The sequence below is a fragment of the Bidens hawaiensis genome, unplaced genomic scaffold (assembly GCF_021521415.1).
Source record: "Bidens hawaiensis isolate Kalapana, Puna unplaced genomic scaffold, B.hawaiensis_p1.1 tig00000702_1, whole genome shotgun sequence".
Lineage (NCBI taxonomy): Eukaryota > Viridiplantae > Streptophyta > Magnoliopsida > Asterales > Asteraceae > Bidens > Bidens hawaiensis.
The window spans coordinates 5,458,802-5,484,194 of NW_027491042.1; the positions used below are offsets into that span (position 1 = coordinate 5,458,802).

Sequence of the window (25,393 nt, forward strand, 5' to 3'; positions counted from 1 at the left end):
AAACCTTGCCCGGGAGGCAAAATCTCGTACTCGGCTAAGTAAAAGCTTACTCGAAGGTCCAAGGTGTGCTCGGATTCAATACTTAGCAGTTTCTGAGGAGGTTGAGAAGATTCCAATCTTCGAAATTCTTCGTTTATGTCAAATCTCCTAATTTGGATCAAATTCTTGACCCAACAAAAAACATGATAAAATCATACCGAATTGAAATGAAAATTTCAAATCAAAAAACCGAAAAAACTGAAACAGAACTTAAATGAATCCAAAAACCAAAAAACTCAAACAAAATCAACTAAAGATTTTGTATTGAAAACCAAAAAAAAACATAAATCAAAAGCTGAAAAATCTTTAACTGAAGCGAAACAAAAAAACAAAACTGAGCCGAAACTAAAACAAAACCGAATAAAAACTTTGGACACACATTTTGAATTCAAGAAATAATATGTAGCATATGCAGCTCTCTCTGTTTCTCATTTGAAGATATTTTATCACTCGCTGCAATCCTTGTGAAGTGTATAAGATTTGATGGAAATTGCAGATGTCATATTTTACAATTTACTCAAATTTCTACATTTGTTTCATTTATATTGAGCACTCACAAGGATGAAATACTTTCTTAAGCATCCACTGATTCAATACTAGGTTTGGCTGGTTGCTCGGGGATCAAGACCCTTCCAGTCAATGGGTCAACTGGGCGGGTGTCACGAGGCCCTCCTTTCTGACCCATTGCAACCATGGGCGGTGGTGGTAGCCCAACTCTAAATAAAAGACGTTGAACTGTGGATCTTCCACATTACGTTAAGGTGTTTATGTTCGGCTATGTTTGTTTGGGAATAACATCACTTTCGTATAAAAGTCGGTCTTAACAATTTCATGTTTTCGTTTGTTTTTTGTTTATTTTAGCCCGTGCTTTAAATTTAGAGCTTGAAACAAGCCGACCTAGACCCTGGTTGAGCTTGGCTCGTTTACACCGCTAGAAACAGGGGAGGTGAATGCAACCTTGCCTGGTTGCTAATTGCAATACAATCAACTTGTGCATATAAAATAGCTGTCACATGTTGTTCTTGTTATGCTTAGTTATTTTTTTATGTTTTGAATTCAATAAAATGGACATGGGACCATGCCCGAAGGTGCACCGTGCACTCATTTCAGTTGACGAAATAGTATCTATCTTCTCACTGTTTATTTTATCAGTCTTCTATTTAGTTTTTTTTTAAAGTGTTATAAAGCCATTATCTAAAGTTGCTAGATCATATGCAAGATTTGAACACTGCGATTTTCAATGTTTGTTGCTTAACTGTAATCAGATACCAAGAAACAAAGGCAAAAGGTCAAGATAATTATAATAGGAAATTTGAGGGTCTTATAGAGAGACAAATTGTTGAATGTGACAGGATGCAAAAGCAATTACAGAGGATGTTAGAGCAGCCATTGATATCTTTGTGTAAGGAGTAATGAGGTTTATTTAACTTGCTTGTTGGGCTTCTTTTTGTATCAGTTTCATCTTTTCCTAATTTCTTGATCTGATAAATGCACAGACACCTAAGATTCTTGAGTCGTCAAAACAGATGAAGGAGAAACTAGAAGAAGCAAATTAATATGGTAAATCATGTTCATGCTAATTAACATTTTACTTTTTTTTAATTTAATATTAATATAAATTTTGCCTCTCTAGATGTGGAAGGTGTGGAAGGAAAAACCGATATGAAGATTTAAAGATATAGAAATTCTTGCGCAGTTTAAAACCAAATCTATGTTTGATGAAGTGTCATGGCCCACACTATCGTCCAAGGACAAAGTTTTGTCAAACGGCTATTTAACAAGGATACTAGAAAAAGATCGACAGTTGCTCAAGCCCTCGGTAAGATTCTCTTATCCATTTATGTTTTTGTTGTAATTACGGTATAATTTAAAAGAATAAATTACCTGAGTCAGTTGCGAACAGTGGTCTGCTCTTTGTAATGATAGTAAATTAATTTATTATGATTGCAAAATATATAGAATTAAGTACGGTTTTAATCCATGTGGTTTGACCATAATAAACCTTTTAGTTCGGTAGTTTGATTTTGATTTTTTCAGTTTAATGTTTTATTTTCATATCATTTAAAGCCAAGCATGCTATGATGCTAACCTGATTCAAATTGTTTGTTAACTTTCTTATTTAAAGGCAAAAATACTCTTGGATTATATGTGTTAGTCAATTTAAATAGTTTTAATATTTTCACCAAGTAACATAACAATCAAAGGGTATTTTCGCCCTTTAATAAAAAATTAACATCTTTAACTGATATGAAAATGGAACTATTGGACTAAAAAAAGAGAAGTTTACATTTTAAACTAATAAGACTAAAAAGGTTATTTAGGTCAGACCAAATGAACTAAAACCGTATTTAACTCAAACATATATTGTTTACCCATCCTAGCAATTTTTTATTTACCCATTTGAGTAAACCATAACCTAATCGATCCATTTTTATAAATGGGTCAAAATTATGTTCACGCGGGTTGATTTTTTTGCAGGGGCTTGAACTTGCTGAAATTTTAGTGGAAGTTGAAAGACGTGATTAATCCTTTGCCAAGTTATTAATGGTACCTGAACAAGATGGTTGGGGATACGTGGATGGAAAGTCAACTTCTTGTGTTGCGTTTGTTCGTGAGATGTACAAGGACTTTTTGGAGATATCAAGTTACTAAGTTCACAGTGAGTCAATTGATTAGTTGTTACAGTTATGACCAAAGTATTATGCATACGACTATGTATCTTAGTTGTTTCAAACTATGTGGATGCAGGATGCTTACGCCTCAACTTTTATGAAACCAATTCGAGTCGCCTGCCAAAGTGGTGTAAGGAAGGTTACATGTTGAGTTGCCATTTTGTCAAATTAAACGGAAATTTCGAGTGGGAATGCCACTGACCTCGGATTATGCAAGACCTCAATACTGTTGAATCTATATAATTATAGGAGTAATATGAATGGTATGTTTAAATGAAAGTAACACAAAACATTTGTTTTGTATATACTGAATGTTGTCAAGACATGTAGTAGTAGATTGTTGGATCGTTTATTGAAATATTACCACTTGAAAGAGAGGTGTGCACTTGTAAATTGTAATGAATCTTATGTAAAACGGTTTAGACTTCATTATACTGATCAAATCCTCATGGCGTTCCCGTCGCAACGCGCGGGCACACCTACTAGTTATACAGTATAGATTTATCTGTAATAATGTAATAGAGTAGAAATGGATTTTGTGTGAACAAGAGGAAATCTAGTAATGCTGTTGGCCGACAAACAAGGAATAAAAAGATCTGAGGGCTATGGTTTTTGGTGATGGTGGTAAGGTAATGAATGATATACAAACTCTTGACTTTTGGTGATTTAATTGTTCCTTACAATGGTTCTAGTTTATAAAAATCCAAAGTTGTAAGAGTTAATGTTGAGTATTCAAATGAATATAATTCAATAACTATAGTGTGAATTTGTGAGGTGATCAACCGACCTACAATGAGGGAAGATATTTGGGTTGACCAATTAGTAGATTTTGTAAAGGCATGATTATGGATTGCAATGATGAAGTTTGTAAACTATATCTTGGACTCATGTGCATGTATTATTATATTGCTAGGTGTATATATATTTGGATATAATACAAGTTTGTGAAAAATGTGGGGGTTTCTTTTGGCCGTGGGATTGGGTTTAGAAAATTAGAAAATAATTTAATTTGTTATTAATGATATTAATGGTTAATTACATGCTAGTTATTAATTAATTACATGTTAGTTACAAATAATTTAGTTTAGAAGTGCTTAGAGTAGAATATTTGTATAGGTGTGGACAAACAAACTCGCGTATTATCTAATGTATAATTTTACCTACTCGTATGTTTTTGCGTGCATGTGTATATTTCGTTACACATAGTTATTTACGTGACCCACTTTTGTTTGCGTGTAAAATATATATATTTACTATTCGAACGTAATACTATTTTAATTCCGCAAACAAATATATACATATAAGTTTGTGTATTACTGCCGTGTGTACTATTACAATTTGTATCAACAACGCTCGTATCCTCGGATAAAATCTTAAATTTGAGTAATTTAAAAATTTACCGAGGTGCAATGTATCCTACACGTGAGGGCTCGTGCTAGCCTTGTTACGATTAATCAAAATTTAATCTAAAGGGAATTAGCACTAGAAATTCAAGTTTAATATCTGTACGGATATGACCGATTTAGCGGAGTGTCACAGAGGTGGTGGTGGAGACGACGACAGTGGCAGCGGTGGTGGTGGCTATGGTAGTGGTTGATGTTGTTAGGTGGTGGTGTTGTTGAGAAAGTAGAGTGTAGGAGGAATAGAATGATAAAAAAGAGAGGGGTGAAAAGGAATGGTTTTATTGGAATGAGATTCCATGTGTAATGGATGATTCAATTCCATTAAACAACCAAACATTACTTTTTTCATTCTCAAGCAATAAATTATTCCATTCTCCATGTGAAAACTGCATACCAAACGCTACCTTAGCTTTCTTTAAGTTGGAAATAGATTTAAGTCCTCAAGTCTGGATTAGGCTAAGTGGAAATTTTTCGATGTATAAGCCCTTTCTTATGTGTTGTTTGATGTTGCTTGTGCTATACATCCTGGACTTGAACTGCACTGTCACTAGTGAGGGAAATCATCAAACCTGCGGTCCAACCAGTTGACAGAGTCAAGTCAATGCATTCCTTTTCAAGAGCGATTCATCCTTCCCGACTTCAATAGTATGTATGGTTGTAATCTATGTTAGGCATGGTATTGTAGGTGAGATCTAGTAATATGGTTACCCTCAAGTAATAAGGCTCAACCTTATTCATGATGAGATTTTTGGCCTCTCAAACACGCACAACATTTTGTTGCAACATGCATCAAAATATCAATCAACCAAAGTTACACGCAAAATCACACACGTTTAAGGAGCCAAAGAAAATCCTCAAATCCAGTTAGTACAAAACTAAAATCCTTGAACAAACAAAACATGCCCATGGTCTTTAACAACAATATATTCGACTATATTATTACTATCAAGGTTATTGGTGTGAGCCCACCGGCACACCTTATGTTTCTGAATCTCTAAGGTGGGCCCGCGGGCTCAAACTAATAAGCCTTAAATAATAATATAGTGCAATACAATACACATCCATATATAACACAACAATGTACAAACACTCTTCTAAAATCTAAACCAAACCTATAACAGACAACATGATCTTTAGACCTGTTTCTTCTTAATAACCCCTTCAAGCACACCATTGTCAAACACATGCTCCAAGGTTGTTGGGTCCACATGTGCAGGCCAGGAATAGGAAACCGACAAGTCTCCTTGTGGACAGAGATTCTCGGTGTGCATATGAAGTTCAAATTTTTTTCCCGCGAGTGCCCGTTACTCCATTGATTATGATTGTTCCGTCTTCTTGAACATCACATTTGAACTCTGAAAATTAAATAATGTGACCGCAAACGTATAATTTACGGGTGTTTATAAACCGTTGAAACAGACTGAACCAGTAATTTAAAATTTTTTATTTATTGTTTTTTCATCTATGGAATATGCAGCTATGTGTATATATATTATATTTGTAAACCATCTTTATCGTTTTAAAAAAAATCAATACAAACTTAAAACTTTTAGAAAAAAAAACTTGATTCAAACAACCAAACTCTAGAGGTGGCAATTTTCGTCACGACATGAAAATACCAGGTTTTGGGTTGATATATAAACTCAATTAAAAAAGGGTCATGTTCGGGTTGACTTGTTTAATCAAAAGGGTCGTGATCGGGTTGACTTGTTAAACCCGTTTAGTTAAAAGATCGACCCAAAAACCGAATTAACCATTTTTTTTAAAACCCACCAACCCAATTAACATTTTTACAACTTGATTATTACCCACCAACTCATTTGACATGTTTAGATAAATGGGTTAAGCGGGTCGTGTTCGGTAGACCTGTTCTATTCAAAGGGACATGTTTGTGTTGACTGCGACGCATTAGCCTGTTCAACCCATTTTTTACAACCCACCAACCCAATTAAGTAATTAATAATTAAAATGTTTACAACTTGATTATCATTTATCACCAGCCAACTCGGTTGACATGTTTATTAAAAGGGGTTAAACGGGCCACATTCGAGTTGCAAGATTTTAAGTGTGTGCAAGTTAAGGTTGTTGCTTTTGACACAAATAAATATATGGGCCGTTTTCAGGTTGAACAAGTCAACCCACCATTACCCTACACCAAACTGCCAAAGCCGAACCAACAAACTGCTTAAACCAACAGGTCCAGCCAAGTAGCCAACATGTACTTACTTTCATTCTTCTCGATACCAGGAAGAGCAACACGGAACAGGAAGCCATCTTCAGACTCAGAAATGTCAGATGAGCCGATAAGTAGCCCGATTTGGCCACTAGCAGCCCTGCCAGAAACCGCTATTCCATTTTTTGTGTCAGATAATATGTTGTCTAGTTCTTTCACAGTGGTTGGTTGAGGCAGAAAAACCATTGATGGATGATTCTTTAAAACCGGGTTGGCTTCATTCTGTTGGGAGTGATCTAAAGGTGGGCCCGTGTACGGGACAGAGTTGAGATGAGTCGCACACATTGTTACTTGATCGGCCAATCCAAGTTTGATCTGAAATCCACACATAAATACATACATACAAACACACACACAGACGCGTGCGTCCACAACAGACGCACATAAATAAATAAATAAGAGAATAAAAACAAATACAAAATACTAAGAGGATAATGAAAAATATTACCTCTTTTGAGCTCAAATGATTAAGAGATATCAAGAAGTAAATCTACCAAGTCTCAATGAAGATAAAAAAAAAGATATGCGAACGGGAGGTCTTTATATAAAATTTAAAAGAGCCAAACTTTGGCTGCAACTCGATGTAGGACGACTACAATGAAAGGCTAAACCAAAAATTTTAGCATTATATAACACAAAATATATAATTTCTCTATCCAATCCATCAACCCAAACAAAGAAATTTCATTCTTTTATATGCTATGCATATGAAGCGGATTCATTAAAAGATCCCATCAATGTACTTAATTATTTATGCATCAACCCACTCAAAGAAACAAACAAATAGTCATTACTTTATAAGAACTAAGAAGACTTTTAAATACATTTTTGATACATTCAAGAACCAAAATAACTCTTTTCTTAAAAGAACGACCTGGTGTCTGAATAACAGCTCCCTAAAATAACTCTTTTTTAAAGAACCCGGTTGACTATCAAAAGTCAAACATGACATATTGACATCATCATTTCTTATCAATAAGTGGTGACTGGTAAGGCATTCATGTTTCAGTCTTTGATGGTATTATCATATAAATATGTTGAAATTTTTAAATAGAATAGAATTAAATTGTTTTGTTGCATAAAAGTTCACTTTTTTGCAACTCTTAAAGCTTGCCTGTACAGCTTTAACACCTGAGTGCACATAATGAATGTCTGCAAATCAAACGACACAGTCGCAGCCATAACCGTTTCGCCCCTGCAGTCCAATAATATAATTTTAGAACCAAATTATCAAAATAATGATATAACAAATATAATAATAAAATTTTGAAATAAAGCCAGAAAAAGTAAAGTAGAGGGATCATATCATATCCTATAATATATCAAAGGCGGTAAAAGAATTCAATCCGTTTGAAAAATGTAAAGGGGAATTTCAATCCAATTCTGTGAAAACGGGTCAATTTGGGTTAACAGTTTTATTCACAAAAAAAAAAGTCAAACAGGCCAGCTTAAAAACATTTTAGGTAAATAGGTTGAATTCAAAAGCCAACCAAAGTATGCTCAAGTGTAAACATCCTTCAAAGGTACTTTAATTATTAAGAAGACTTGCATCAGTTTTTTAAGAATAGGTTTTGTAATTATATTTAACATATCAATACCCAACCCGATTGCCCGAAAACTTTTTTTTTTCCATTAACCCTAGTCTAGTAATGGCTCACTCTAATAGTTTTCATTATGTGGCAAATGAACTTTTCTTTTGGAAAAGGTATTTGATAATATTATTTATATACTCTTATAATATGAAGCATTAACTTATCTTTTTGGGTTGATATGATAATAAATTTAACATATTAAGATATTTCAAACTTTTTAAAGTTGTGATACGCGCGTAATTTATCATGATGAATTTATTGTTTGTTAAAAAGTTAAAACTATATAAACGGGTATTTTAACAAAATAACGGAGTAACGGGTATGCCGTCGGGTATGGGACTGGGATTACCAATACCGGACAAAAACCCATCCCATTGCCATCCCTACTGCATCTGAAATTGAAGCACAAGTTTTTATTTGGAAACGCAAACCCGTTTTATAACAGATATGGAAGTTTCTTATCTCCTAAAACTTTATAAAATATAGTTTTATGTGTTAACCTTCTTTTATCAACACAACTGCAACCCCTAAACATAAAGTTTTAAACTCCATTAATAACTAAAAGGTCATATGCACACTCGTTTCCGTTTCTGAATGGAGAGGGTACTGCTACCAATACGTTGCATGAGACGCTTATGACCCAATTAATCTATAGTAATAAAAAGGGTGACATTTATCAATCTTGCTAACATGTCAAACATTATAATAAGATTGTCATTTTTCAGCCTAGCTGCACTTTATCTTGCCCATTTTCAAAATCCCCAGAGCACACCTTCAAAACTCTAATTTTTCAACCCACCTTCCTCACTTCAAATCCCCCAAATAATCAACCAATATTCAACCTTAAAAAATAAAGGAGAAGGAGAAGATGAAAGAATCAAAGATTACCGCATGAGCACTGTAACATTCGTCATTTTCGATTTTTTTTGTATTTGTATTTGTATCAAAACCCGACCCGATTTGTAAACCAAATCTTTCACTAATATAAAAGGTTGGATTTTTATGTTTCATAATCATCTCTTACCTTTTGGATTTGTTACTAGATTGTATTATTTAAACCTTTTTTTTTTTAAAAAAAAAACACATGCAAGTATTGATATAAAACAAGGAAAACAAGTTTGACTCCTTCCCTATATAAACAACCCCATCCTCTTCATTATTCTTTGCTCATTCATCTTCTTTCTCTCCCAAATAAAGTTCATATCTCTAACCTCTAAGGTTCTTAATAATCAAGCAATAACCTTCTTTAATTCTTGTTTGTTACTTATTAATTCATATCTTGTGGCACAACATATATATAATATGCACCCCTTGTTTCCTTCGGCTTTCATCTTCTTCGGGAGGTGATATGCTACAAGGCAATGCTACATGGAGAACTCTTTGTAGTTCTTGTTTATACTATTTTCCTTTAATGCTTTCCTAGTCTTGTTCATATTGTAAGTAGTTTAGCTTTTAATTCATGTTTAAAGAGTTTCATGGTATTGGTTATGAAGTCACTAGTCTCGGTTTTATCCCGAGATTAGACCCGAATCAAGACCGAACCAAGACCAAACTCTTGTTTACTAGTCTTGTTTATACTATTTCCCTTTAATGCTTTTGTTTATATTGTAAGTAGTTTAGTTTTAATTCATGTTTAAAGAGTTCCATGGTGTTGGGTATGAAGTCACTAGTCTCGGTTTCATCCCGAGATTAGACCCGAATCAAGACCGAACCAAGACCGAACTCTTGTTTACTAGCTTTTGTTTTAAATAGTTTTATTTACTAGTTTTGTTTAAAATAGTTAAATAAACATGTTTATGAAAGATTTGAACCTTGTAACTTCTAAAACCATTTTGATAGTTCTATTGTATTTGGGTATGTGGCAACCATCCTCGGTATCATTCCGAGTCAAGGACCGAACCAAAACCGAACTAAACCGAGTTCACTTGCCTAAGACACACAAGTGTGTTTTTGGCAATCGAATCTCATCTTTTCTTCAAGAATGTATTTTAAACTAATTTTAAGTATTTTATCAACTTACTTGGTGTGTCGGTATCCAACTTGATCTTATAACAAGCTTGGACCGGTGATACCAAATACACACTTAACGGACGTTAAGGTTCTTCATAATAGAACTATATACTTGGTTAAGTCTTTCGATTTTATTGAGTTATCTCAAAACATTTTGGAAAGTTAACTTTGAGTTTAGTTAATTATCTAGACCCAAGTTAACAAATCCGAACACTCGATTAAAACCTTGTTTTGGTGTTCATATACCCAAAGGGTCTTGCATTAGTGCATTATAACCCACATAAGTTACTTAACATAGGTTGAGTAATAATTATGAATGAAATACCAAGACCCGGTTTCGAGTAAACTTACTTTTTAGAACATGTCTTTAATTTCCCAAGTATTTACATTTTTAAACCATAAACTTCATTTATTTACTTTACTTGTCATATTTTATTTTAAACCCTTCTAAGACTACCTACTGACTTAAGACCTGTTTAATCTAGGTCTTGCTCGTTAAACCCGATCTCCAATTATTCACGAATCAATCTTTCAAGTTACTTAGTTAACGTGAGTACATTTCATCCCCCGTTTCACATTTATCTTTTGGGGGTAACATGCATACTTATTCAAACAAAAATAGTTTATATTATACTCATTTCTCAAACCACAAACTTTAGGGTATATGATGCTAGAATACTTGCTCTATTGTGTGTTATATGTCTCATATGCTTTACGTGCGCGAGTGTTTACTTTTATGTTGTTGTTGAGCCTCATTAAGTATGATCATACGCTCCCCTAACTACTTAGCCTTGTGCTAGTAGAATAGGGCCTCATTATCCAAGTATGTCGGTATTCTTACTGATTAGAAAGGATCCTCATTTACATATGTTTTATATAACATGATTGATGCTTTTATTTATAGTCTCATATACGTTTGTGGATTTCACTCATATTATATATACTTAAAACTATGAAATTGCTCACCAACATACGTGTTGACAAATGCTATTTTATGCATGTTACAGGTTTGATTATTACTTGAGTTGGAGTTTGAAGACGTCATTCTATTTTGATACCGCTAGGTTATTAGAAGAATGAACAATATCTATTTCTTATGTTTTGATGTTATTTGTATGAACAATATGTGTTACTTTGGTGATTGAATGAAATTAATGAGTTGATTAAATATTGTCACTTTAATAGTGTTTTGTGTATTTGTCCAATCACGTTGCACCCCGGCATGTTCCACCGCCTTTGGTTCGGGTGTGACAGATTGGTATCAGAGCCAAGACTATAAGATAGGTGGTTAGACGTAACGGCCTAGTATAGTTTTGCTTTAGGGTCCTTATATGTGTTGCTTATACGTGTTACCCTACTTGATTGTTCATTGCACTTATACATTTAATTGCTTATTTATTTCATTTAATCTTCAAAAATATACACATGCACACACTCTCATAGTATTCCAAGGTATCCTTACCTTAAAATGCAAAAAATATTAGTTTTCATAATGTGTTTTATGGATCACAAACTTAATTTGGATCCCGTTATTTAAGATCTCCTTAAAGGTTGATTTATATCGGGTTTGTAGCCATCATGGAAAGAGAAACACTATGAAACGACCATTTGACAAAAAGATTCCAAGAATCGAAGGTGATATACTTACCTGGGATGGTTGAATTATAGTGTGCGTTTTCTAGGCTTACAAATCGTGTTATATATGTCAATACTTTAATTTGTTGAATGCAAGCGTTCCGGTTGCCTCCTTATATTTTTTGGTGTTAAAAATACAAATTGTTTTTTAACATCTCGTTGTATCACCGTTTTTATTATATGTTATTATCGTTATTTGAGTCACAACAACATAATTAAGACGCGGTGGTACGTGCACATGTTCGACTCCACCTATTATTTTATACAACTTTATTTGTCGGGATATCAAACCCTGGTGATTTCATGTACGATTTTCCCGACTATATATATAAATTTCAAAATCTCAAAACCTCCAATTTTTGAATGGCAAAAGTTTGAAACTTATAAATATATATACATTTTTATCTTTTGATGCAAGTATAAAATGGTTTTTACTAACATTCTCATTCTCATAACTCTAGGATTCACAATCATTAAACCCTACATTTACTCTTTTTCCCTCATACTTATATCAATTACCCCAAACTTATACCATTTCTCTTTTATTATTTTAGAATGCCTCAAATCCGTCTCCAACTACGCAAGCCGAGCTCCGGTCGTCGGATGGCCGCAATGGTAGCAAAAGAAATCGCCGCTGTGATTCCCGGACTCATAACTCAAATCCAAGCCACCCAACCCACCGTTACTCAAACCACACCAAACCCCATACCTTTCGCTTTGAAAAACTTCACTAGTGCCAACCCATCCCAATTCTTTGGTACGAACTGTGCCACCACTTTGTTACAATGGTTCGAGAAAATGGAAAGTGTGTTTACTCTTTGTTAGTGCCCCGAACTCAAAAAGACCACGTATGCCTCTAGCATGTTTGAGAATACCGCCCGCACTTGGTGGAATAGCGAGATTTTCACCCATGGAGCGGAAGTAACTATGGCCTACTCATGGACCAAGCTCAAAGAAGTCATGATGAAAAAGTTTTGCCCAAAACATGAACTTCAAAAACTCGAATCCGAATTTTGGGAACTCAAGCAAGAGAGTGGTGACAACTCCACCTACTCCAACCGCTTTCACGAGCTTAGTCTCTTGGTTCCTCACTTGGTCACTCCCCTCGAAAGGGCTATTGACAAGTATGTCGGCGGTTTGCCTATGCAAATCCCCGACTTGGTGATGAGTCGCAACCCGCAAACCCTTCATGATGCTATTACCTTCGCCGGTGCTCTTTCTGAAAACCATGTCAAAGACGGTACCCTCTCCATCAAGAAAACGAGTGACAAGAGTAAGCCCTAACCAACCCCTCAAGCTAAAGTCGACCCACAACCTCAAGCCATCAACTACTCCAATTCCACCCACCACACCAAAAAGAAAATCAAACCAAACTACCGAAACTATGTTGTCGCCCACCCATCACAACCTCAATCTCAATTCCACGCACTCCAAAACCGAAAACCGTATTCCGGCCCGCACCCATTATGTAACACTTGTCAACGTCATCATCCATCCTACTCTGCTTGTCGCCACTGCACCAAGTGTAACCGCTATGGTCACACTAACAACGTGTGTCGAGAAGCCTCTCGTGGGAAACCCGCTCCACCGAAGTTTGCCCCATCTAACCAAAATCGTCCCACTCCTTTTGCTCAAAACCCTCCATCCCAACCTAGGGCTTGTTTCAATTGTGGAGACCCGAATCACTTCCACAATGCTTGTCCTCGACTTGCTCTTGTTAACCAAGCCCAAATCATACCCACACCCTACTACCATACCCAAGCCTACCAAGTTCAAACTTATCAACTCCAAATCCCGCAACTCTTGGCTCTTCCCGCTCAACCGATCCAAGCCATGCAAGCCCTTCCTCCTCCACCACATCTGCAAGCCATGCAAGCTCTCCCACCTCCTCCATCTCAACAAGTTAACCACGGCAACCAAGGGCGTGCCTTTATGATGAAAGCCAACCAAGCTCAAGTTGCCAATGATGTGGTGAACGGTACGTTTTTAGTAAATGAGCATTTAGCTTCAATTTTATTTGATACCGGAGCTGATAGGAGTTTTGTTTCTTTTAAATTCGAATCGATTCTTGGCGTATCTCGCACTAAACTTTCTCGCCCCTTTTCTGTCGAAGTCGCCAATGGAAATTCCATCATCATCGATTCGGTCATTCGCGATTGTATCCTCACTCTTTGCAAGCACGAGTTCTCGATCGACCTCATCCCGATGCAAATGGGAAGCTTCGACATCATAGTAGGCATGGATTGGTTAGCTTTGCACCATGCCGAAGTCGTTTGTTATGACAAATTCATTCGTATCCCGCTCGTCAATGGCAAAATTCTCAAAGTCTTTGGCAAAACGATCCCCAAGAAACTCAACCTTATGTCTTGCTCTCAATCTCGTAAGTACTTGCGCCAAAAGTACGTTCCATTCCTAGCCCAAGCGATAGTGAAAGATCCAAAAGAAAAGAAGATTCAAGACATTCCCATTGTTTGTGAATTTCCAGGCGTTTTTCCCAAAGACGTCTCTGGTCTTCCACCCGTTCGTCCTGTTGAATTTCGAATCGACCTTGTGCACGGCGCGACTCCCGTAGCCAAGGCTCCTTACCGCTTAGCCCCTTAGGAATTGCAAGAGTTATCGAATCAACTCCAAGAACTCTCCGATAAGGGCTTTATCCGTCCAAGCTCTTCTCCTTGGGGTGCTCCCGTCCTCTTCGTGAAAAATAAAGATGGCTCGTTTCGCATGTTTATCGATTACCGTGAACTCAATAAACTCACCATTAAAAATCGTTACCCCTTGCCTCGCATCAACGACCTCTTCGATCAACTTCAAGGCGCAACTTGCTTTTCCAAAATCGATCTTCGATCGGGTTATCATCAATTGCGTGTTCATGAAGACGACATTCCAAAAACCGCTTTTCGTACTCGGTATGGACATTACAAATTTTTGGTTATGCCTTTCGGATTAACCAATGCACCCGCTGTATTCATGGACCTCATGAACCGTGTTTGCAAACCATTATTGGACAAATTCGTGATTGTTTTTATCGATGACATTCTTATCTTCTCCAAAACCTGAGCCGAACATGAACATCATTTACGTTCCATTCTCGATCTCCTAAGAAAAGAACAACTTTATGCCAAGTTCTCCAAATGTGAATTTTGGTTAAAAGTGGTTCAATTTTTGGGTCATGTCATCGACGATAAAGGTATTCATGTTGATCCCGCCAAAATCGAGGCCGTAAAAGATTGGAAGACTCCATCCACACCCACGGAAATCCGATCTTTCCTTGTATTATCGGCGATTTATTCTAAACTTCTCTAAAATCGTGTTACCCCTCACCGCACTAACTCATAAAGGAGAACCTTACAAATGGGGACCGAAACAAGAAGAAGCTTTCCAAACTCTAAAGCATATGCTTTGAAACGCTCCCGTCCTAACCCTTCCCGATGGAAACGACGACTTTGTGGTATTTTGCGATGCATCCAACCAAGGTCTCGGTTGCGTTCTCATGCAACGAGGTCAAGTTATCGCATATGCCTCAAGGCAACTCAAGGATCACGAAAAGAATTATACGACTCATGATCTCGAACTTGGTGCCGTTGTTTTCGCTCTCAAAATCTGGAGACATTATCTTTATGGCACAAAGTGTGTTGTATTCACCGATCACGAAAGTCTACAACACATCTTTGACCAAAAAGATCTCAACATGAGACAACGTCGATGGGCCGAATTACTTAGTGATTACGATTGCGAAATTCGCTACCACCCCTGTAAGGCGAATGTTGTAGACGACGCCCTTAGTCATAAAGTTAATGTCAAATCCGTTCTGCTTCATAGCATCATCATTCAAACCGATCTCCAAGACCGCATCTATCGAGCCCAATGCACCTCCATTGATGAAGGCAATATGTATTATGAAATGTCATGTGGAGCCGAACTTCAACTTGAAACCAAACTCGATGGCTTGCTTTATTTCCTCAACCGTTTGTGGGTTTCCGATTGTGATGAACTTCGTACTTTCATTCTCGATGAAGCTCATATGTCACGATATTCCGTGCATCCCGGTGCGGATAAAATGTACTTCGATCTTCGATCTATTTATTGGTGGCCGAGTATGAAAAAGGACGTAGCACTTTATGTATCGAAATGTCTTACTTGCTCAAAGGTTAAAGCCGAACATAAAAAACCTTTTGGTTTACTCGAGCAACCTTCTATCCCCGTTTGGAAATGGGAAGGCATCGCTATGGACTTTATCACCAAATTGCCTCCCACTTAAAAGCAAAATTATAGCATTTGGGTCATTGTTGATCGATTATCCAAATCGGCTCACTTCATCCTGATCCGCGAGAAGTACTCCGTTGAACAACTCGCTCAAATCTATGTTCGTGAGATTGTATGCCTCCATGGTATTCCATTGACCATCATTTCTGATCGTGACGCTCGTTTCACATCCCGTTTTTGGAAATCACTTCAAGAAGCCTTGGGAACTCGCCTCGATCTTAGCACCGCTTACCATCCTCAAACCGATGGCCAATCCGAACGCACAATCCAAACTCTCGAGGATATTCTTCGATCTTGTGTTCTTGATTTTGGTGGAAATTGGGATTCTCATCTCCCACTTATTGAATTCTCATACAATAATAGCTATCATTCTAGCATTGAGATGGCTCCTTTCCAAGCTCTTTATGGTCGTAAGTGTCGTTCTCCGATTTGTTGGAACGAGATTGGTGAAGCCCAAATCACCGGTCCCGAGATGGTTCAAGACACTACCGATCGTATCAATCAAATCCGCAAAAATCTCCTTGCTGCTAGAAGTCGCCAAAAGAGCTATGCCGACAAACGGAGAAAACCTCTCGAGTTTAATGTTGGCGACTTTGTCCTTCTCAAAGTATCCCGTTGGATGGGGGTAGTCCGTTTTGGAAAAAAAGGAAAATTAGCACCCTGTTTTGTAGGCCCATTCAAAATCCTCGAAAGGATTGGAAAAGTGGCTTATAAACTCGATTTACCGCAAGAACTTGCCGGTGTTCATCCCACCTTTCATGTCTCAAACCTCAAAAGGTGCTTAGCCGAAGGTAACCTCCATATAGCTCTCGACGAAGTACGTATCGATGAAACCTTGCAAATGATCGAAAAACCCGTTGAAATCGTGGACCGCAATGAGAAACGAACCAAACATAGCCACATCCATTTAGTTAACGTCCGTTGGGAATCACGGCGTGGCGCTGAATTTACTTGGGAACGAGAAGACGAGATGAAGGAAAAGTACCCGCACTTATTTATTACGGATTCTTCTTAATTTCGGGACGAAATTTCCTAAAGTAGGGAAGACTGTAACATTCGTCATTTTCGATCTTTTTTGTATTTGTATTTGTATTAAAACCCGACCAGATTTGTAAACCAAATCTTTCACTAATATAAAATGTTGGATTTTTATGTTTCATAATTATCTCTTACCTTTTGGATTTGTTACTTGATTGTATTATTTAAATCTTTTTTAAAAAAAAAACACATGCAAGTATTGATATAAAACAAGGAAAACAAGTTTAACTCCTTCCCTATATAAACAACCCCATCCTTTTCATTATTCTTTGCTCATTCATCTTCTTTCTCTCCCAAATAAAGTTCATATATCTAACCTCTAAGGTTCTTAATAATCAAGCAATAACCTTCTTTAATTCTTGTTTGTTACTTATTAATTCAAATCTTGTGGCACAACATATATATAATATGCACCTCTTGTTTCCTTCGGCTTTCATCTTCTTCGGGAGGTGATATGCTACAAGGCAAGGCTACATGGAGAACTCTTTGTAGTTCTTGTTTATACTATTTTCCTTTAATGCTTTCATAGTCTTGTTCATATTGTAAGTAGTTTAGCTTTTAATTCATGTTTAAAGAGTTTCATGGTATTGGTTATGAAGTCACTAGTCTCGGTTTTATCCCGAGATTAGACCCGAATCAAGACCGAACCAAGACCAAACTCTTGTTTACTAGTCTTGTTTATACTATTTCCCTTTAATGCTTTTGTTTATATTGTAAGTAGTTTAGTTTTAATTCATGTTTAAAGAGTTCCATGGTGTTGGGTACGAAGTCACTAGTCTCGGTTTCATCCCGAGATTAGACCCGAATCAAGACCGAACCAAGACCGAACTCTTGTTTACTAGCTTTTGTTTTAAATAGTTTTGTTTAAAATAGTTAAATAAACATGTTTATAAAAGATTTGAACCTTGTAACTTCTAAAACCATTTTGTTAGTTCTATGGTATTTGGGTATGTGGCAACCATCCTCGGTATCATTCCGAGTCAAGGACCGAACCAAAACCGAACTAAACCGAGTTCACTTGCCTAAGACACACAAGTTTGTTTTTGGCCATCGAAACTCATCTTTTCTTCAAGAATGTATTTAAACTAATTTTAAGTATTTTATCAACTTACTTGGTGTGTCGGTATCCAACTTGATCTTATAACAAGCTTGGACCGGTGATACCAAATACACACTTAACGGACGTTAAGGTTCTTCATAATAGAACTATATACTTGGTTAAGTCTTTCGATTTTATTAAGTTATCTCAAAACATTTTGGAAAGTTAACTTTGAGTTTAGTTAATTATCTAGACCCAAGTTAACAAATCCGAACACTCGATTAAAACCTTGTTTTGGTGTTCATATACCCAAAGGGTCTTGCATTAGTGCATTATAACCCACATAAGTTACTTAACATAGGTTGAGTAATAATTATGAATGAAATACCAAGACCCGGTTTCGAGTAAACTTACTTTTTAGAACATGTCTTTAATTTCCCAAGTATTTACATTTTTAAACCATAAACTTTATTTATTTACTTTACTTGTCATATTTTATTTTAAACCCTTCTAAGACTACCTACTAACTTAAGACCCGTTTAATCTAGGTCTTGCTCGTTAAACCCGATCTCCGATTATTCACGAATCAATCTTTCAAGTTACTTAGTTAACGTGAGTACATTTCATCCCCCCGTTTTCACTTTTATCTTTTGGGGGTAACATGCATACTTATTCAAACGAAAATGATTTATATTATACCCATTTCTCAAACCACAAACTTTAGGGTATATGATGCTAGAATACTTGCTCTATTTTGTGTTATATGTCTCATATGCTTTACGTGCGCGAGTGTTTATTTTTATGTTGTTGTTGAGCCTCATTAAGTATGATCATACGCTCCCCTAACTACTTAGCCTTGTGCTAGTAGAATAGGGCCTCATTATCCAAGTATGTCGGTATTCTTACCGATTAGAAAGGATCCTCATTTACATATGTTTTATATACCATGATTGATGCTTTTATTTATAGTCTCATATACGTTTGTGGATTTCACTCATATTATATATACTTAAAACTATGAAATTGCTCACCAACATACGTGTTGGCAAATGCTATTTTATGCATGTTACAGGTTTGATTATTACTTGAGTTGGAGTTTGAAGACGTCATTTTATTTTGATACCGCTAGGTTATTAGAAGAATGAACAATATCTATTTCTTATGTTTTGATGTTATTTGTATGAACAATATGTGTTACTTTGGTGATTGAATGAAATTAATGAGTTGATTAAATATTGTCACTTTAATAGTGTCTTGTGTATTTGTCCAATCACGTTGCACCCCGGCATGTTCTGTCGCCTTTGGTCGGGGTGTGATAAGCACCCTCATGCAGGCCGTTCAAACGGTGCATGAGGATCCGTCAGTGTGTGAGGGGATTTGGATTATACCGCTCAGCCTAAGGGGTTCACATTTCAGTTGCATGTGCTTTTATAATTAATCAGATAAACAAATCCTACTGATACACAATAGCCACTATATAATCTAGCTTTTATGGGGTAATAGACCCCCTTAGGCCCAAAAAAACGTCCAGAATTTTGAATGAGCTACATATGCTAATGTTAGCCATATATTTTTTATTTGAACCTAGCTATCAAGGGAGGGCTTAAAAAAATAACCAATCGTGAAATGACTGTTCATTTAGATTTATAACAAATTAAGATAAAAGGAGAAATAACAAAGTTTAAGATCTTGAACTTAAAAACCAACTATAAAAAAAACACTTCTTAATTAGGCATATTAATATTGCTTTGTTTTAAAGATTTTGCTTCAATAATCAATTATTTGAATTCTTGTCAAGATAATCTTTTCATTCTTTCTTCTGTTGTAAACTTTTATATGCTATTTGTATTATAAAGGGCTATTTTTGTTAAAAAAAACTGTGAACTAAAACATTTTTGCCTCAAAAGGAATCGAACAAAACTTAAGTTGGATCTTTTATCAGCAACTTGCTTATATGTTGTAGCGGGGGGTGTTTGCTGCCATTGCCTGCCATTATAAAAACTAATAAGGCCCAACATGACAGTGCACACTTAATTGGGCTTTCTATTCACACTCATTGATGATTATGAATAGGGGTGGGTCGGGCAACTTGGATCGATGGGGTTAGGCTGACCCGAAAATCTGAAATGCTTTTAGTGAAAGTTAATGCGTCACAAAATGGAATACTCGAGTAATACTCTATTCTTTCTAGTAAAGTTATTTTGAGGTTTTATCAAGTAAATATACATATAGAGTGATCTTTGACCGGTTTCTTTCTAAGCACTGAGAGTCAAAACTTGCAATAAGTGATTAACGGTACTTTTGAAGTGGTGCAGAATTGGTTCGATGCCTTTACCCAACCATGTCAAAAAACAAAAAAAAAATCACGTGGGAAAGTGTGTATGCACCAGGCAATGCATCATACTTGCAGCTGAGCAACAAGGGTTAGAAATGAAACTTTTAAATTAAATAAAAAAATGTTATTCAGTTATAAGTTAGGTTAAAACTAATCTTATTATCTTAAACAAACAGAAATATCCAAAATTTAAATGTTTTGTATAGCATTTTTTCTAAGCTTCGTATCCTAATTGATTTCTAAGTTTGAAGTTATTGAAGTTGCTGTTAGTTTATTTTGCAGGTTCTTATTTGGCAGTGTTGTATTAATTTTAAAACTGTTTGATATGATAGATGGTATTGCAACAGGATGCATATTGTATACAATGTGAGTTGGGGTGAGTGGGTGACAAGGTCACAGATTTCAATCCCTCTACAGTCTACATGTTTAGTTCTCTCAGTCATTGACCTAACCCTAAAATGAGTAATCATACAAGTTGCTGAAAACACATAGGGAAGAACACGATAAATAGATATTACATTTTTGTGAGATAAGAAAATAAGCACACAGCCCAACTACTTCATGTCATGTCTTCGACAAGAAAGCAAAAATGAAAAACTTAAGTCGATAGCTAATATAATCCCAGAAAACTTAACCTGCAAGAAGAAAGAACGTACCTTAACATTCAACATGCTTAGGATAGGAAACTAGGTGCTTGAGGCATATCCCGAGCAACTTCTGTATAGCGTTGTCTGGTCCCACTAGCAGCGTAGGATGCATTGGGAGTTTCTCCAATAAGACCGTGAGTACGTCATCAAAATCAAACGACCCGTTGTTGTTTCGATATCATTGGATGGCCTCTTTAACTTTCAGGGGGCATCTGAAAGACCTTTCCAATTCAAAAAGCAATTTTGTTGCATCTTTGAGTAGACCTCTCTGACTCTGAGGATAGCCGGTAATCATCAGATAATATGTCCTGACATCAGGTTGCAAGCCTTTAAGTCTAAGGTCATGGAAAAGACGCCTTGCTGTATCAAACCTCCCGCATTTGAGGGTGCCATCAATAAGGGTGTTGTAAATAATGGAATTGGTACCAGGTATCGAACACGAACTCGTTAATTTGGCTAACACCCAAACACGTTTGTTATATTGAGAAACTTCACAAAACTCAATTACCCAATTACTGTTACAATCTCTAACCCCAAAGCACGAGTATTTATAATCTAACCTATCACAATTAAACTACAACTAGGATTGCTAAATAATAGGACATGATAATTATACTAACAATTAAATCTAAGCACATTTAATTGTCTATGATTATCCACTCCATATTTAAATCATGTTACTTAACCTTGCACGCCAAGTAACGCCTTGAACCGAAATTCCCAACAATCACCCCCGGAATTTCGAACTCGAAACTGACAAGTCTTCAACTCCAAGTAATTCCCGCATCTCCTTGAATCTGATTCTCCCAAGAGCCTTCGTCAAGATATCGGCACATTTCTTAACACCACTAACATGCTCGACACTTACCTCTTCACGATCAACACATTCTCGAATGTAGTAAAACCGAGATTTGATGTGTTTGGTCCTTCCATGGAAAACCGGATTCTTCACGAGTGCTATCGCTGATGTATTATCGATACGTAACACCACTGCTTGAATTTCCTTGTCGAATAACTCACTTATCAAGTCTCTTAGCCAAACCGCCTGACACGCGGCTGCGCTTGCCGCCATGTACTCTGCTTCACACGATGAGAGTGCAACCGTACACTATTTTTGAGAACACCAAGTAATTGGTGAAGTCCCAAGATAAAACACGTGCCCCGTAGTGCTTCTACCATCGTCTTGGTCAATTTTATGGCTACTATCACTGTAACCAACTAACACGTTTTTCCCACGAGTGTAAGAAATATCAAAACTGAGAGTACCTTGAATATAACGAAGAATTTGCTTTATAAGAGTTGCATGAGATTGCTTCGGGCTTTGCATGTACTGGCTTACGACTCCGACCGAAGACACCCGACAATCTTTCGATATCTCGTAGCATCAAAATCTTCTTCGTCTTCAAATTTAGAAACTTTTATGCTCGGATCCAATGGAATTTGAGCAGGATTGCAAATCTCCATTCCCGCTTCTGCTAAAATTTTCTTCGCATACGCTTCTTGCTTAATTTTTATCCCATCCTTGCTTTGTGAAACTTCAATTCCGAGATAATAAGTTAGCTTTCTCAAATCCGACATCTCAAAGTTTAAAGCCATCTCGCGCTTAAACTCCATTATTAAGTTTAAATTTGAACCCGTCACGATCAAGTCGTCAACGTACACACCGACTATTAAAAGATCGGTTCCAATTTTCTTTCGGTATACCGCTTGTTCTTCTATGCACCGGTGAAACTTCATATTTAACAAAATACCATTCAACTTTGTATTCCACGCACTCGGAGCTTGCCTTAAGCCGTACAACGCTTTGGATAATTTGTATACTTTGTGTTCTTCACCCTTTTTAACAAACCAAGCGGTTGAGAAACAAAAACTTGCTCTTTTAACTCGCCATGTAGGAACGCGGATTTGACATCAAGGTGATGCAATTCCCAACCTCCATTCGCTGAGAGAGATAACAATAAACGAACCGTTTCGAGTCTAGCCACTGGTAGTCGACTCCGGGTTGCTGAACATAACCCTTTGCCACGAGTCTTGCCTTGTGTTTATTAAGTGAGCCATCTGCGTTTCTTTTAACCTTGAAAACCCACTTTAAACCAATCGCCTTTGCACCACGTGGTAACTCAGTCAACGTCCACGTATTATTTTTATTTATCAAGTCAATCTCGATACGCATTGCTTTCACCCACTCCGGTTTCGATTTTGCATCATCAAAACAAACCGGTTCATCATCAGCAAGCAATAACAAATTGTCATCAATTATACTCGAATTCAAGACATAATCATTAAAATGTACCGGGGTAACCGTGGCTCGAGAAGATCTCCGAACAGCCGGCTCAGGTGTAACCATGTTGCTTATACTAGCCGGGCTTGTTGGAGCATTTTCGACTATCGGTTCCTCGTCGTCTTCTTCACCCCCGTCACCAATTGAACTCGTAGAGTTCGACTCAGGGTTCGACCCGATGTTTTCGTTATTAACGGTTCCTTCTCCAGTGTCAATTTCATCACCAAAGTTAACCCAAAACATGCCAGGTGCTCGATCCTCCTCATCGATTGTTTCGGTACTTTTACCCCAATTCCAACTTTGCTTTTCATCAAACACCGTGTCACCCGCTCGACTTACAACAATTTTTCTAGTCGATGGATTGTATAAACGATACGCCGCCGAACCTTTCTCGCTTCCGAGATAAACTAAACGATTCGAACGATCGTCTAACTTCTTAATATTTCCCGCAACTATTTTTGAATACGCAACACATCCAAAAACTTTAAGAAATTTAAGATCCGGTTTCTTTCGCTTTAACATCTCATACGGTGTTTTGTCTTTTAACGCTCGAGTTGGAATTTTATTAATCACGTCGGTTGAATGCCTCACCGCTTCACCCCACATATAATTCGGAACTTGTCTCGCTTTTAATATGCTCCGAGTCATATCCAATATCATGCGGTTCCGCCTCTCGACAAAACCGTTTTGTTGAGGTGTATATGGAGCGGTTAAATGCCGAATAAACCCCTCGTTTTCAGAGAACCGATTGAAATCACGAGAAGTAAATTCTCCCCCTCGATCGGTTCGAAACGTCTTGATTTTATCACTATTTTACGCTTCCACCATGACTTTAAATCGCTTGAAGGTGTCGAAAGCTTCACTTTTTTCCTTCAACAGAAAAGTCCACATGAAACGAGAAAAATCATCTATTTCCGACTAAGGTACTAGGAGTAATGGGCCCGCATAAATCTCCATGGATTAGTTCCAAGGCTCGGGTTGCTCTAAAAGTTGCCGACTTCGGAAACGGTTTCCTCTTTTGCTTCCCAACTAAGCACGAGTCACAAATTTGATTTTCTTGATCAACTTTTGGCATTCCAACGACCATATTATTTTTCACCATTTGTTTCATAGACTCGAAATAGGTGTCCTAGTCTCGCGTGCCAAAGCCAATTCATGTTATCAATCCGGGCTTGTAAACACACGGGTTTCCCCGTCTTTAATTTAATCGTATAAAGACGATTCTTGGATCGAGTAACCCGCATCAACAATTTTCCTTGATCATCATACATCAACAAGTAATCATCTTTCATATGAATATCACAACCACTTTCCGTTTCTTGCCCAAGACTAATAATATTACTTTGTAAACTAGGAATATAATAAATGTCGGTCAATAATTGTTGCTCCCCCATTTTACCGACTAGCAATATCGACCATTTCCCGCAAATATCAACATAAGACCCATCTCCGAATTTAACTTTGCCTCCAAAACACTTATTTAATTCTGAGAAAAAAGATAAATTACCCGTCATATGGTTGCTCGCACCGTTATCCAAATACCACAAGTCTTGTTCGTTGGAACCACCCTCGTAATCTTTTGGTATAACCTTCTGTTCATTCAAGTACACTTTTTCCTGAACACACTGCACCATATACAGGGACGGGTCTTTTTCTTTTGCTTTGGCCAAATGTGATTGTCTTTCTTTCCTTCGTAACGGACACCTCGAAAAGAAGTGACCAAATTCATCACAACGAAAGCATTGAACTTCCGATTAATCCTTTTTACCCTTTCGTTTATCCCCTTCGTTAGACCCACCTTGTGAACCACGGTTCTGACTCCCACGTCCACCACCACGTCCTCTATTCGAACCTTTCCCGCGCCCCTACTCGATTCGCGTGAAAACTGATTCGAACTCGAAGAGGATTCAGAATTATTAAACAAAAGTTTACCTTCTTCAGAACGCAACACGTGCCCTTTGATACGCTCCTCATAAGCCTTTAACCTCCCGACAACATCCTCAAAACCGACTGTCTTAAGGTCTAACACTTGCTCGAGGGATGCTACAACTTGGATAAACCGGCTCGGCAGGCTCGTGAAGAATTTCTGAACTAACTTTCTTTCTTCATACGGTTGTCCAAGTGTGGATGCTTTAGAAGAGATCGCGGTCATTCTCGAGGCATACTCGTCAATGGTTTCGGTTTCTTTCATCATCATACCGTCAAA

The 25,393-nt window shown here is 37.0% G+C and overlaps 1 long non-coding RNA gene and 1 pseudogene across 4 annotated transcripts; one reads left to right on the top strand and one right to left on the bottom strand.

Moving 5' to 3' along the window:
• Window positions 1–342: 342 nt before the first annotated feature.
• LOC143532736 (uncharacterized) lies at window positions 343–3,176 on the top strand. Of its 3 annotated transcripts, XR_013135237.1 has the most exons (6): window positions 343–1,177; window positions 1,305–1,441; window positions 1,536–1,599; window positions 1,673–1,858; window positions 2,518–2,698; window positions 2,788–3,176. It is a non-coding gene; the product is annotated as an uncharacterized LOC143532736 (long non-coding RNA). The 3 variants fall into 3 exon arrangements; XR_013135236.1 differs by having other exon boundaries at window positions 343–1,456; window positions 2,788–3,175; XR_013135235.1 differs by having other exon boundaries at window positions 343–1,441; window positions 2,788–3,175.
• Window positions 3,177–4,447: 1,271 nt separating this feature from the next.
• Window positions 4,448–6,701, bottom strand: LOC143532751 (alpha-crystallin domain-containing protein 22.3-like; annotated as a pseudogene). Its single transcript, XR_013135239.1, has 2 exons — window positions 6,341–6,701; window positions 4,448–5,469 (listed from the first exon to the last, which is right to left on the bottom strand). The product of XR_013135239.1 is annotated as an alpha-crystallin domain-containing protein 22.3-like (transcript).
• Between the last annotated feature and the right edge of the window lie 18,692 nt (window positions 6,702–25,393).